Source organism: Drosophila yakuba, chromosome 3R, assembly GCF_016746365.2.
Source record: "Drosophila yakuba strain Tai18E2 chromosome 3R, Prin_Dyak_Tai18E2_2.1, whole genome shotgun sequence".
Taxonomy (NCBI): domain Eukaryota; kingdom Metazoa; phylum Arthropoda; class Insecta; order Diptera; family Drosophilidae; genus Drosophila; species Drosophila yakuba.
In genome coordinates, this window is record NC_052530.2 from 7378357 (window position 1) to 7394715 (window position 16359).

Here is a 16359-nt window from a genome sequence, read left to right on the forward strand (position 1 = left end):
TGAGAACTTGCATGTAGTTTAGTTCATTTATAAATTGACTTTTTTTGCAAAGTAACAAAAGGGGAAAGGTATCTTCAAAGTATTTATTTAATAAAAATACGTATCTTCTATCTTTACTGCAAAACTAATTAAAACAAATCCTTTTACTAAATACAAGTAAATTTCAGTTAAACAAGAAGTGCAACCTTTGGATCCGTAAATTCTTCCATCCTTAATTTGGGAAATTATTCAAATGCCAGTATATTATCTGCATTCTCCATTTGGTGACAACCCAAAATGTACGGCCATTCTGCACTTCTTCATTTAGAATTGGCGACTAACGTTGCCTGTATCCTTGTGCCGTAATTAAATTTATTTCACTTGTGCACAGTTTGATGTTGAGTGCATGCAATTCGGTGGCTTATTCGGTTTTCACAGTGCAGGCAGTGCCGAATGAAAATGTATACCGAAGTTTTGTGTGTATCTGTGAGAGTGTTGTCCTAAAAGTATGTATTGATTTTCAGCCTGTCAGCACAACGAAAATATTTATTGTCAGCTCAGGGGAGCTGAGCTGAGTCCTCGGATGCCAGCCAAGTTTCGCTCAAATTGTTCCCTGGCGGCAATGAGGCCGTTGATATAATGGAATGGAACGGAGCAGTATGGAGACTCCTTAGGCATCTTCCCAAGCTCCTCGACTCTGTCAGCATCGGGAAATCGAGAATTATTAACAACTAGTGCGTTGATGGGCTCATAATTACGGCCGTGTCCTTGCTCAACCACTCGCACACTCACATCCTGGGTGCTGACATGCATTAAAATTGATTGCTGATGTCGCTGAACCGCACTAATCAGAGCCACATGTCGGTGGCCGAGTATTGTGAATTCTGTGCTCTGTACATTGACATTGACACGGGCATCCTCGTTTGGATGGTATTTTACAATTATCCGCATCCTTGTCCGCATCATCGCCGTCACCATCATCCATTGTCATGGTCGGCGCAATGAAATTACATATTACATATCGCATTTACATTGCTGTCATGTAGTTCTCCTCCTGATTCAGTTGTTAAGTTTTTCATGCATGTTCGTTTCGCAACCTTGCTAAATGAGACAAACCTCATATTCAGCTTGTCCGATAGGTTTTAATTCCGTCATGTTGAGGAACCCAAAATGCAGGTGCCATGAATAGGGATTTCATCAAATCTCTTCAGTTTAAGGCAAGGAAAGTATGTATTTTTACTATATTTACTAATAGATTAGATGAAGTGTACACCTTTTATCCGAAATACATTGTGGATTTCACAATACTATTCCACTTTTTAATTAGAATTGCACGGTTTATTAAGTCTTGGCGGAACTAATTGATAAGTTCTGCTCGCCAGCAAAGGACTCTACCAATCAATCTGCGTTGATAAGATGGCCCCAGGGGCACACAGGTCCCTATTCAGATATGCCATTTGAATACTTTCTGTTTTGACATTCATTTGCGAAAGTCCACAGAAAGCGTTTGCAATTTGCCGACGCATTGCGCAACTGGGAAGCAAGCGAACTTGGAGAAGTTTTAATGAGTTGGCAAATGGAATTGGCAATCCGTAGTGGGTGCTCGACACTTGAAGCATGAAATCAAACTAATTAACTCAAAATTTTACGTAAACGCCGGGAAAAGTTGCGCTCTCTGCACATGATGGCATTAGGAAACAACACAAGTCGAATTGAATTTCTGGCCATCAGGAGGATAATCCGATATTAGCACCACCGCGTTGAAAGATAATTCAGTTTGCCGGCATGATGAACAAATTAAAAACTTTTCTTCTTCATCCGTGAAAAAGATGGTTTTCCACCAACTTTGTTGATCATTTTTCAAATATTAGTCAACGCAATGCCTTCTTAGCTATTTAAAGAACAGATGTTCAAGAGCTTCCCAGATAAATGAATTTCTATATGATAAGTTGTGATGCTGTTATTAATATATTAACGCTGTGCTTTGCATTACAACATCAAGAGCCATATGTCAGTAAGGAAAAAATTAATGTTGTAAGTTCCATTTACTGACCCCGAGAGTTCTCAGAATCCCTGCACAATAATTGTAGATAGCTTCCCTATTCAGTGCTGCCTATAAAAGAAGAAAAATTATAGAAAATTTCATAAATCCACACAGAAATGAGTCATATCTCAAATGGTCCGGTAATAATAAATAAATGCAGAAGTCTAAAGAAATGACGGTGTAAATAATCTTTCAGATATATCAATCTTTAATAAGCTAATACTCTATTATTGAAGATATTTAAATCATCTCTCAGTTTCGCTATTGAGGAGATTTTTTGAGGTCCGATTGACTCCATCATGAGGATAAACCGATATTAGCACCACCGCGTTGAAAGATAATTGAGTTTTCCGACATGATAACAAATTAAGAATGTTATCCATGAAAAAGATGGTTTTCCACCAACTTTGTTGATCATTTTTCAAATATTAGTCAACGCAATGCCTTCTTTGCTATTTAAAGAACAGATGTTCAAGAGCTTCCCAAATAAATGAATTTCTATATGATAAGTTGTGATGCTGTTATTAATATATTAACGCTGTACTTTGCATTACAACATCAAGAGCCATATGTCAGTTAGGAAAAAACAAGAGATAACGCTATAGTCGAGTTCCCCGACTATCTGATACCCGTTACTCAGCTAGTGGAAGGGAGAAGGAGAGTCTTAAACACAGTTTTTGGCGGTTTGTAGGCGTTATAGTGGGCGTGGCAGAAAGTTTTTTGGCAAATCGATAGAATTTTACAAGACTAATTCTAGTTCACCATCCCATCTCAAATAAAGAAAGTGAAGATGTATTTTGCTATCCGCCTAAGGTTAGTCACGAACCCACGAAATAATAATTCGGTTTGAAGTTCAGCTTTGTCCTGGCTATGCTCTTCTGCCTTACGGGAAACGGAAATGCTAGAATGCAACTTCAGCGTCGAAGTCACCAATCTAATGATGCCAACACCCAGCTGAAAAGAAGTCAATGATTTTAAAAGAAAGAATGTAGTCGTCGATGGAGTGTCCGCCCAAGGAGGAAGAATTAAAGTAATAAAAGCACCTTGGAACGTGACCAATCGTTGGGGACGCTTCAAACAAAATAGCTAAAAAAATATTTTATTATTTATTTAAAATTGGCAAAAACAGAAAAATTATAGAAAATTTCATAAATCCACTCAGAAATGAGTCATATCTCAAATGGTCCGGTAATAATAAATAAATCCAGAAGTCTAAAGTAATGACGGTATTTCAGATATATCAATCTTTAATAAGCTATTACTCTATTATTGAAGATATTTAAATAATCTCTCAGTTTCTCAGTTTCGCTATTGAGGAGATTTTTTTGAGGTCCGATTGACTCCATCATGAGGATAAACCGATATTAGCACCACCGCGTTGAAAGATAATTCAGTTTTCCGACATGATGAACAAATTAAGAACGTTATCCATGAAAAAGATGGTTTTCCACAAACTTTGTTGCTCATTTTTCAAATACCAGTCTACGCAATGCCTTCTAAGCTATTTAAAAAACAAAAAACAGATGTTCAAGAGCTTCCCAGACAAATGAATTCGAAAAGTTGACTCTTGACCTTTGTATGAGGACTTGTGTAAATGTATGCAGGGTTTAGAACATGGAATTATATACATATATGTCTGTCAAAAGCCGCTTTAGCTAAAACTAATGCAGTAAGATGTTGTAGCGCAAGTGTTTTTGAAATGCCAAATTTCTCATCAACTGTTCGACTTTGATGTTTGGAATTTAACGTGGCATGGAGTGCCTAATGTTTATTACATTATACATATATGGAATACTTCAAGAAGATGAGGCCCCATCATGTCCTTTGGCGAAGCGTCATAAAAGCAATGCATATGCTTTGAGCTCGTCAGCAAAGGTTTAAGCATCGATTCCTATTTCACTTTACCAGCAGCGGAATTCAGAAACATGCATAAATATGTATGAGCTGTGTGCGCATCTAGGTCTCTCTCTGTGTATCTGTGTTTGTGCAGCTTGACAGTTCGTAAAATCAAAGTTGTGTCTCACAAAATGTAATAGATTTTTATTGCCGGCGGCAGTGGTTTGCTTCATCTAGTCACCACTTCCATTTTGACTGCCAACCAAATCGACTTTCTGGCTGTTTACCACACATAGGAATAAAGCACACAAATACTCATCCACCTACAATTCTATATAGATACAGCCAACCGGAGGAGCAACTTTTCCATTTTGTTGGAAAATGCTTTTAATCTAACTAAAAAGTTGCTGGAAAAGTTGTCCCTAAGTTTTAAGGTTTCTTTTCGGCCGTCGAGTGAAATTCTACAAATTTAACTTGTCCTTGACACGTTGCCAAAATGAAAGAGATATGAACGAAATACAATTTTACATTTAGCTGTTTTCCAAAAGGAAAAGAGCAGATAGAGCAGGGAACAAGTCTCTGGCTTGGAACAAAACTTTCAGTTCACCTCTAATAAATTTAAATTCGTAAGAGGTCGGCGAACATATTAAGTTGTCCGAGGAAAAAAAAATAAATATATTTTCTTTAAAGCCAATAAAAATTAATTAGCGCTGCACGACGCAGATTGCGACCTCAATTATGATGCCAGGTCCGTTCCCACAGAGTTTGGCCGAAAAACGAAAAATCAATATGACAGCCTAGCCGTTGGGAGGGTGGCTGGACTCGTCCTTGAATGGCGGACGCGCTAATTTCAAGAGCCCAGGGCCATAAAACCGTGTTGAGGGAGTACAAAGCCCTAAAAACCAGCAAAAGCGAACCGAAAGACGTTCAAGCCGGCCATAAGTAGCCGAGGATTAGGCAAGGACCTCAAGCCCGTCTCGGCCACCTCGCTCTTCACTTTCTCTTACTTTTCGGCATCGAATCGGCGACTCAAGACGGTAGTATATCTTTTAATTAGAAGATTTCACTGGATATTTAACAGCCTCGTGCTCGATTGTGAAAGTATTCGGTCCCAATGCTGAGCAGTGATGGAGTCCCAAATGGCATCACTGATTAATGTCTCGATTTTATGGCGAATAATGTTGACTGCGAAACCGAGGAGATGGATGCGGAACCCATTTTCCGCGGGAAGTTGAAATAAATACCTTTGTGCGAAGTCTTTGCATTCTTTCAATTTTTATTGATCGATAAAATAGAATACCTTGTTAAAAAGTTCGAGAAGTGCACTTTTCTCTCTTCTCTTTCAGGAGAAAATAGGTAGTTTTTAAAAGTTTATGCAGCACTAAGAGTGGTTCGACCTCTTTAACAAAGTTTCCCGATGGAGGCGAATTTATTGGCTATATCCCTAATTATTTTTTTAAAATTGGTGTATTTTTCAGATTTTACAAAAGGGCCCAGAGCATCCGAGCTTCGTTTGGGGGCCATCTTCATTTTTAATATTACTTAGCCATTTTGCTCAGCCGCTTTGGTTTTCTTCCGGCCCTTCGGCTTTGACCTTCCGCATGTCTCTTTTGGCTTTGCGAGGTTTCAACCGCCTGCAATAATAATACAAATTAAAAAGTTGGCAGCGGCATTTGTGCATTAATAAATTATTTGAGCTGGACCACTTGGAAGCGGTCTACGGCTACTTAAAAGTCATGAAAATAACCAGATGAAAATATGCAGATGAAGTTTATTATAAATGGAGGCGAGGGCAGGCAGGCGACCATTGGGCAAGTTGTGTATTTAGCTTTCTGTTGGCCTTTTTATGGTTTCTTTGGGACAGGATGCATTTGCATGTCTAATAATTGCGTCTTTCCCCCATTCTGAACAGTGTGTATCAATCTTTTGCGGGCCATAATGAGACTCCTTTTCTGGAAAGAACTCTACATCCTTCAAAACCATTTCATTCATTTTTGATGGCACCGAAATGAATTTGGTTATCATAAAAAATTTCGCCGGCGACAATAAAGAGAAGCGAAACAATTGAAATCTGAAAGGCTTCAAACTGCTTATCGATTCGAATGCTGTCATAAAATGCTGAAATTTGTTTCAACCCACCCAGTCCCTCGGGCAACCCCTTTTATATATACTTTTTGTCGTTGGCGGGAAGACCCTGAACATCGTCCAGGCGTGCGACCCATAAAGGAAACCTATTACATTTTTTATACTTAATGCGAGGCATTTAAAAAATTACACAGAGCTGTGCGCACCGTACCAGTCGAGGGAAAATGTGTGAAAGGATGTTTGAAGGTCACTCCTTGGTGACCCCGGCTGCTCCGCCCCGATAAGCAGATGCTCCCACTTATTGATCGACTATGGAAATCGAGCGTTGGCCTCGTCCGGCAACTGCTAATTGAATAATTTAGTTGGAGTCCGAAAATATATTTCACTTTGATAAGCCCAAAAACATCATTATCAATACAGTGCACCGGTGGACGGAAATTTCAGGTCGTTATTTCTCTGATAAATACTTCTTCCCAACCTCGCAGGGCAGCCGGGACACGTTGATGTGAACATCAGGTGGGCCCTGCGCAGTTCCAGTCCCTACCTGAATCGCCTGCCGGCCTGCGGGATCATATTTAATGATTTATTGGACCTTGGTCTGGTCTGGCATACTCTGCGTGAGTCCCTAAAATTTCATAAATTTCAACCTCCTGGCTGCGTGCGCTTTATGGCGACTACTGCAAGAAACTTTCCCGGACGCTGGAAGACTGGAAAAAGTCAATAAATGAAAGCTGCTGTATTATATGTACAATATATTGTGTACTACACATTTTGGCCGTTGTTCGTCGTCCATTGGTGGTGAAATGCGGCGTTTGGGTCTGTTTGACTTTGCAAATTGCTCCGAAATCAAACATTAAAGTTAAAAGTGCTTATTGTTGCCTTTTCTCTGTTTATTTTTCGCCTTAGTCTACATTGTTGTGCTGGGCCACCGTGTCGTATACTTCATTTAACCGTTGGCCACTGTGTAAGGTCGGTCAACTGATTGAATTTATTTGTATATATATGTACATATGTACATACATTTTTATTTGCCTGACCGTTGGCAGTCATTTCCCGGCGGCATTGATAACTGCGGATGGAAAATTTCATTATACACTCATCCGGCGAAAAACGAATGAATTTAATTAAATATTTTCGAGAAATCTTCGAATTTCAATTTGAACGTAGCTTAAATTCCATTACCGAATTTACTCGCCGATAATTGAATGTATACGAGTATCACTTGTTTGCCACGGCAAATGACATTTTAATTACATTATCATCTACTGAAACCAAGTGCGACATTATTTGTAAGCGGTGGTATGTACAAACGAATGATTGCACAGAGAGTGCAACGTGTGGAAAATTGCAAATTTGATTCGATTCCAAGAGCAAGAAAGTATATACTTCATTTTGCCCAGGTCAGGTATTTGATTGTGAGCAAGTGAACTTATCTGTAGATGATGGCACGCCCCATTTTGTTTTGCCCACCTTCTTTTATATTTTTTTGGCGCAATCAGTCCGCTTTCCCGACTTTTCTCCTTCTTCCTTTAGGCGGAAAGCTCGCTTCGCAACTGACCTAAGCAGCATGGTAAATTTAACGAAATACAAAAAGTTTGGCAAGTGCAATTGAAAATAGAGTACACAAACTGGTTCGGTGGCAGGTGCTTCAGATAGTTTCTAACTAGTCTTTTGTTGAATATGCATGGTAGCAGTTATTTTCCAAAGAATTAATAAGAAATTGCAAGCTCATATAATTGTCGTTCAGAAAAATAATATGTTTTATTTTGTTTACATCTAAGCTCAACGATTATTCAACACCTTAAGCGAAAATTTCGCTTTCGTTCGAACATCTTTCACTATTTAACATTAGAACGTTGTTTACTCTTGATAGCAGTAAAAAATATGATTTATTTGTTTACAGCTAAGCTCAACGATTATTCAACATTTTAAGCGAAAATTTCGCTTTCGTTTGATAACTTTCATTCGTTGTTTACTCTTGATAAGCACGGGGATTACGATTCCTCCGATTGCATGCAGAGCCAAGGCTCGACATTACTTATACGCCCCGTTGACGGTCTTAATAATTCCCTTTATCACACTCCCCCACTGGTTCTGTGTTCTTAAGCTTGCCTTCACTTTTTTGGCTCTGTGATTTACTTTCATTTGCCTGCTGCAAAACACCTTTTAAAACGGCTAACAGAGAAACATTTCTTGTGACAAATTCGTAATTTATGTGTTCTACGTTTTAAATTGTAGAGCACAAGGAGATTGCGGTCTCTTTTTTATCTCCCTGTCTTCTTTATGTGATTGGTATGCCTGTGTTTCTGGCTTCCTGGATTTTCATTTTGTGAAAATGCCTTCGCATGGTTTCGTGACTTCGTTTGGATTTCTCACTTTAATTTGCTCTGATTTTGAATGAGTTTTCATGCCAATTGGCAGTTAGGCTACTCCACCCACAGCGGTCATGCGCCTTTTTGGGATCTCAAAGCTAATTTGCTTGCTAACACAACAGCGTTATTTCGATACCCTTGCCGAGGGTATATCGTATAAAAGGAGACGTTTGCTCCATATAAAGTATATAATTCATGATTAGCCTCCACAGACATGTCCATATAGCCATGTCTTTCTGTCCATAAACATATTAGGTTCTCTTTTTTTTTTAAACCAAATTATAAAACTCCTTCAAAAAGACTCCTTCTCCTTTCTCTGAGTTTGTAAGTCGGAACGGCTCATATCAGACAACTAATTTTATTTATATAAATAAATATATAGATAAGAATAATAAGGGAAAATGTGGTTTTTTAAGTCATTGAAACATTAAATTTTAGTTTTAATTTGATCAAAATCGGACGTCTATGACATAAAGATGCCAAAATAAACGTCGAAATATTAACTGACAATATAAGAAAAGAAATGTTGTCTCTAACTGTTAAGTGATTAACTTTGTTATACACCAGATTTCAGACAACATACATATGTGTTCGGTGTTACTTTGTCCTTTAAAAGTAATAGAAAAGAAATTATAATTTCGGTGTTTTAGATCATATTGTGTTTTATATGGTACACACCAGTTTTTTAATGTATAATTACTTCAAGGGCTTATACGCTTCGGCTTGCCAAAACTAGCTTCCTTTCTTATTTTCTCTTCTTTCCTTTTCGACAAATTTAAATGCGACTGATTTCCGCTTCCGTTTCCCCTGACAGCCATTTTATGTAGACCGGCGGTTTTTCGTTTAAGACTGCGATTTTTGTTGTTACTTACTCTTATTTGTAATGGAAAGCTGCAGCCTTTTTGAGGTTTTCTTGCCATTTATTCCAATTGAATTTCATTCTTTTGCAAACCAAAGTACAAAAATGGTGCTGTCGATGGCATTTTGCGGGGCTTAAAGTTGATTACGCTTTGGTTTTTTCATTAAAATTTCCGCCCGCGGCTCTTGTTTCAGTCACAAAGTTTCTCCTCTTTTAAATGCCATCGAGAAATTATTAATGAAGCTATGAGAGCCGAGGGACGAATCAATAATTCACGTCCGATACGCGAGTGTGTGTTCGTGAACGAGAAACTAATCGAATTTATTAGAACGGCAGCAGACACGTCTCAGGGAATTGCCAGCGGCCGTGGGTCTGCTCTGTGTCCATGTTCTATGTGCTCGGGCGATATGACCTGGCACGGTCCTCAGCATTATTGCCAATATTTATGCTCGCTGCCAGTATGCGAAGCAATTTTCCAACTGCTGCTGCAGGATGGCGAATGACGTCCTTACCTCGTCATCATTATCATGGGTGGATGTTGCCTTTCCTCTTGGATTTCTACACATGTAAGCATTTTCCATAAAACCCATTTAAGTTTTGAAGGAAATGTAGTGGGCTTACATTCTAAGAACAGAGTTGTGCGTTGGGTGGAAAGATAATTATGGTCCTTTACTAATAGAACCTTCTTATTAATCCTCTTGATTAGCATTAAAACAAGTGAGGTCAACTTCAGTGGCAATATATTGCTAGCATTGCACTTGACTTTAAAAATGTACTAATTCTGCTCGCTTTATCAAAATATATAAAAAATAAAAAGAAATGAAATATGCGACGTAAGTTTGAATGTTTTTGTAGTTTTTTTGTATAGTTATATGCTCTGCCGAACTTCGCCAATTTGTAAGGATAAAATTGAATGCTGTGTATCAAAGGAAATTAGTTTGTAGATTGAGCTGGCGAGCTAGCTTAGCAGCCCTTTGTTCCGTCCATTGAAAAACTAAAATGTTACAAGTGCCGCACACACACCTACACCATCGCACACTCAGTGACACAGCACAAAGCCATTGCCATTCGATGGACAAAGCAAAACCACAATGGCTGAGGGGTGTGTGGTGATGTGGTTGTGGATGTAGATGTGGATGATAGTGCGCGCTCATAACACACCGACCATGTCCTGCCGCTCAACACAGCACGTTGGTGTTTTGGTCGCTTGTTTTGCGCTTTTTGTACTTTTTTATTCCGCCACACAAAAGACAAAAACTACGGAAAGCATCGCAGGTAATTTCATTATTCAAATATGTGTGAATGTGGAGAGCGTGCTGACTGATTGACTAGCTGACTGACTGACAGAGTGGCAGGCGACTTTGTTCTACAATTGGCACTTTGGGAAATAAATGGATACAGAGCCAGATCCAATGCCAAAAGCAAAAGAGAAACCACAAGGTCCTAAAGCACTGACCAGTGCCTCTGTCTTTCATTTCCGCTTCTTGTTTATTTTTGCTTCAATTAATTACGCCTTCTTTGCCCCTACTGTTTGGTCTATTAATTGCAAATTTCATGCATTCTTTATGGTAATTTGGCTCGTCCAGTTTCCGCAGCTTTTCTAAAATTGTTTTTCGTGCCTCATTAAGTAAGCTGGCCATCGAGGAGTCTAGTCCATAATGCTATCTCTTTTCTGGGGTAGCCTGTGGAGAGGGCGTTTAATTTGTTTCAGATGACTTTTGATTATTTTTGCAATCGGATTTACAGCTAGCCATAAATAAATATATATTACGTGCGACCAGAAAATTGTATTAGCTGTTGAAATTCGTTTAATTTAAATTTAACCATCTGGAAGTTATAGCAGTTAATAGAGCTTTTAAAATAGTAAGACGAACTCTTGACTGATTCAAGGAGCTTGTTTTACACTCTGCCTAACCAATCGTAACTGCTCACAAACCGCAAATATTTTAATCAGGAATGGGTATTGCCGCTTGAGGAATTTCGACAGTTTGGCCAGATCTCAAAAAATCAAACCCGAAATGAAGATGCAAGCCCACAGCCTTCTGAACATTTTACCCAGTAGTTGGGGGCGGTCGGTTATTTCTTAAAGCATATGCCAAAGGTCACAACTCGTCGGGCAGCTTGCTATAAATTAGCTTCTTGGCCCAACGATTTTGGGCGTGCTGCTCTGACCATTTTCCTTAATTTTCGCCTCCTGTTTTTCAATGTGAGTTTTGTAATAAATTCTGCCGGTTTCTGTTTAGCTACATTTATCACAGATGTATACACCTAAGTCTGCTTGCACGGACTGAAAATCAATAAACATGTGGCAGTCCTCTTCCTAATTCCCGTTTTGACAGCAATTAATCAAGGCTCGCACTTGCGTGCAATTAGTGTTGCTATAAAATACTATAAATTGTTTTATGCTGCCTCCTAATGGGAACTTCAGGAAGAAAACGAATTAACCCCTCTTACGAGGAACATGCATGAAAAATTCAAATCACTTGATTAGTGGCAATTAATTTGCCCAACGCCGTTGTGTAAATCACTTAGCCAGCGAGAGCAGAGCTCCAAGGGGAGTTTATGCGGGTTAAAGACCGTGACTCTAAGCTAGTCGAAAATACATGAATAGTTTTTATCAAGCAAGGCTTATCGACACTGTGATGGATTGTTCCCCGAACGAGAATTACCTGTACCATATTGCGGCTTTATTATTGTATACGCCCAGGATTGTTATACCATGACATGGTGTTTCAGGACCCCTTCTTTATGTCCTCTAGTTAGGGTGGGTGTTTATGGCTCGTTTGCGTGCCCCACCGCCACTTATTTTGACCTTGCCCAAGTTCTGACTTTACACCACAAAAAAAATATGTTGTATATAGTGTTTATAAATTTTTCTTTGGGACAAATTCTTGTTCATACTCAGAATTTGTGCGTTAGATACTTAAATAACTTTTAATGTAAATAGTAGATTAATAATGCAATTGAAAGTAGTTCTTGTTATAATTTTCACAAATGGGTAAGTACAGAATAAAATAATAATTTCCTATTTGAATTATTTTTTCCGCCCTATTTGTGGCTGTGGCTTGGAATATTCGATTCGTTACTAATAGAATTGTCACTCGCATATCGCAGACATCTGTTGGCGTTTTTCACTGCCATCCCATCCACCTAGGGCTGGGAAAAGGCGCCATCACTCACCGCAATTGTGTTGTGTGACAAGTGAATTTGTCATTGGCTGCTCAAGTTGAAACAAAGCCAAGGCCGGACGACAGAAAATGGCTTGTATTTTGTCCGATGAGGTCGGGTGAAATTTGAATTTATGTTGGGGGCCGCAAAAAGGGAAATACTTTCATTTGGAGCTGCCACAAAGCATTTCCGCTTTGTGGCACACACATAATGCAGAATGTGTGTATGTCCTTCTGACAATGAGTGATGTTTCTGTGAGCCTTGGTCAACGGCAAGAGACACTGCAAGCAGAGACAGCATGTGGTCGGGCATCATGATGGATGGTCACATATTAACTGTCTAATGCATATTGCAATTACAAAATAGGTGGCCTATTAGTTAATAGCCCTTATCTACGTGTTTGAGGAAAGCAATAATAGTTAGCTAAATAGATGCTTATCTTATCTTAACATAGATAACATTCACATATTTGATTATTTATTTCTAGAAAAAATTCCATGTTTTTTAACTACTGGTGTAATATAACTTTATATTTATATGAATATTTGCAATAATATTGTTTAATTTCGATTCATAGTATTTTACAGTTCAGTATGTTCTCATTGCGCGTGCGCATCCTGCGTGTTCTACCGCTCCCTCAAGCTCTTTGACAGCGTTGGTTTTGAATATAGCTTTTGGCAGCCGCAAGAACGTAGCCTCTTTAGCTCAGTGGTAGAGCGTTGGTCTCGTAAACCAAAGGCCGTGAGTTCAACCCTCACAGGAGGCAGTTGGTAAAATCCTTTTTTAATTACAGCTTATAACAAATGTTAAAAAAATGTTCACGTTTTTAAGTAACAAAAAACAAAATGGTCTTTTTAGCATTGTTTAACTTAGACCTATAGTTGAAACATAGTAATACTTAAGACAAATTCAAGTGAAATTGAATACCATGATTTTGATAAAGTTACATATATTTTGTTTCGATATTCTATCTTTGTGATCGCATAACATATATACAGTAAACGATATATGTAGTAATACACACAACACAATACGTTTTATTAAGCAATATGAAAAACCTTAGGAGAGAAGCAAATTACACTTGATCTTGATCCGCTGCTCATAATTCTAACCGCCTTTATTCTTACTCTCTTTGCACCACTCACAGGGTTATTTCCCATAGCGTATTTGGCAGCGATCACCACGTCGCCTCTTTAGCTCAGTGGTAGAGCGTTGGTCTCGTAAACCAAAGGCCGTGAGTTCAACCCTCACAGGAGGCAGTTTAGGAAATATATTTTTTGGCCTTGCCCCTAATTAAATTTTTTTTTTTAACAAATTAAATAATATTGAACAAAATGTTCTAATGCTCTAAACAAACTTGTTTTTTTAAGTACTGATTTGTTGACATTACTTTAAGCGTAAGTTTTCCTATATACCTAGGACACATATCTAGGCAAACATTCCCTAGAACGCGTAAAATTGGATATAAAACATTAGTGTAAAATAAATACAACGTGTAAAATAATAAAATGTTTTGTTGTTATTTTTATGACCATTAAATTATTTGTACAACATGCTCTTTTAAGCCCAAAATATTGAATAGCGTCTCGATCTGTTCGCCTTTAGTTCGAACAACCCTCATGCTTTCTCTATCTCTCGCGATTTCGTTATCAAATTTTTCACCACTCTCAGCACAGCGTTAGCTTGTATAAGTCATTTGGCGGCGCTTTGCCCAGCGCCTCTTTAGCTCAGTGGTAGAGCGTTGGTCTCGTAAACCAAAGGCCGTGAGTTCAACCCTCACAGGAGGCAACTTCAGACAATTCATTTTTTAGTTCATATTTTTTTTTGCTAGATCCAGTATTATGCACTTATTCTAATTACATAACTGTGTTTCCATCAAAGTTTTCAACATTTCACTTGACTCTTACAGGAGAAAACTTCATCAGAGTTATCCGGCTTCTCTCGGCCCACGTGTTATTTTATGACTGTCGTACTTATACACACATTTCACTTGCACGATTGGGCCTTTAAAACTAACGGTAATACGAGTTGGAAATAGGGTTTCGGGGTCTGTACGGTGAATGAGTAGTCATTATGGCCAAGTACATATCTGCGTGGGAGGCTTTGCTGAGGAGCATGTGTGGACGTGCAATGATTACATACATATGTACAATGTGTGCTGAGCTTATGTACTTCTTTGTTTGTGTTTGAACGATATTCGCGAAAATGTTTGCAACGACATTGAATGTGGAAATAAACATAAAACAAGAGAGAACGCTATAGTCGAGTTCCCCGACTATCTGATACCCGTTACTCAGCTAGTGGAAGTGCGAAGGAGAGTCTTCAATACTGACAGTTTTTGGCGGTTTGTGGGCGTTAGAGTGGACGTGACAAAAAGTTTTTTGGTATATTGATAGAAATTTACAAGACTAATACAAAAATGAAAAAAGATCAAAACATTTTTCAAAAGAGTGCGCGTGGCAGTTCTTGGCGGTTTGTGGGCGTTAGAGTGGGCGTGGCAACATGAATCGACAAACTTGCGCTGCTTCTATGTCTCTGGACTCTGTATGCATAATCTCAACTTTCTAGCTTTTGTAGTTCCTGAGATCTCGACGTTCATACGGACGGACAGACGGACGGACAGACGGACATGGCCAGATCGACTCGGCTATTGATCCTGATCAAAAATATATATACTTTATATGGTCGGAAACGTTTCCTTCCGCCTGTTACATATTGTTATACTTTTCAACGAATCTAGTATACCCAAATCGCAAACTTTGCTGCCAACATACACATCTCTTGACCATAATCACGGCTATCTAAGCTGCGCTTATCACGATGAAGGTTCCAACCATAGATAGAATGATTTAATAATCTCCACTAATTATGATCTGCTTACTTTGAGCCTATGAACAAAGATATCTTTACTCATTAATATACCAGATAATTCAAGATTTAGTGAAATAAGAAACATGCTTTGCTTAATGAATTTATCTGAACTGAGTTGGTCGGATTTTATTATTATAGGAGTATCTATCATTTTAAGGGTAAACTACCAGATATTGGAATAATATTCGTTCACTTATACTTATTTAATGGAAAACTTTCCGTAATATTCCTCTGGGAAGCAAAATGTCGTCGCGTCCTCTTAACCTGCTTAACATTTTATTGAAGGGTATAAGACTCACGTTTCACAACCTGCGCATTGGTAATTAATGTGTAAATTTGGCACCAAAGTACGCCGCACTTTCCATTTGGCTTGGCAATAAAGGCAGTCACGAAGAACGCTGAGCCTAAAAGGCTCCAAACTTTGGCACACCTTAAGGGATTCTGCTTTATTGAGGACAGCTTTAAGTAATCTCGCCGCGACCTATGCTAAATTTATATTTATGAATAAATAAAGCACGCAGATGACACTTTTGTTGTACCGCCTCCAGCTGCGAAAGGATGGTCGAGGGACCGCTTTCCTTCTTCGTTTCGGGACTAATTGAAGATGACAGGGTGCCCAACTTTGTTGCTGCCACCGGCTGAGAAGAGCGAAAATGTTAATCAAGGACGCAACTTGGCTACGGCCAAATCAAATCAAGGTAATTTACCGTAAGAGACAAAAAGGCATCATTTCATTTCCCAGGCTCTGAAATTGACAACACATCCGCCGCCTTTTCCACTCTGCTTTCTGTGACAGTTAATTTTTTTTTTATCGCCTTATTCGGATAAAATTTCAAACGTTCCCTATTATATATTTTGATTACTTGTTTCTTTAATAACAACAGCGAATAGGCTCTGCTAAAGTAATTGTACAGTATAGTAATGCTGAAAATGTAGTTTGAATGATTCGTTGAAAGTAGTGTTACAGGTAGTCAGTGTTACGAGCACTATGGGTTAAATTATTTGTAGATTTCATATCTATATATATAAATTTATATATCTATGAATATATAAATGAATGTGAAAAACTATTAATAATCTTCACAAATAAGCTTTCGTAATTTTTAGTAGAGATTTCTCATAGTGTATTCAGGAGTAAGCAAGGC

General features: G+C 38.5%; 3 non-coding genes across 3 annotated transcripts; all 3 read left to right on the forward strand.

Moving 5' to 3' along the window:
- The first annotated feature begins 13037 nt into the window (after positions 1-13037).
- On the forward strand, positions 13038-13109 carry Trnat-cgu. The gene has a single exon. It is a non-coding gene; the product is annotated as a tRNA-Thr (tRNA).
- Positions 13110-13530: 421 nt separating this feature from the next.
- On the forward strand, positions 13531-13602 carry Trnat-cgu. The gene has a single exon. It is a non-coding gene; the product is annotated as a tRNA-Thr (tRNA).
- Positions 13603-14059: 457 nt separating this feature from the next.
- Trnat-cgu lies at positions 14060-14131 on the forward strand. The gene has a single exon. It is a non-coding gene; the product is annotated as a tRNA-Thr (tRNA).
- Positions 14132-16359: the final 2228 nt, after the last annotated feature.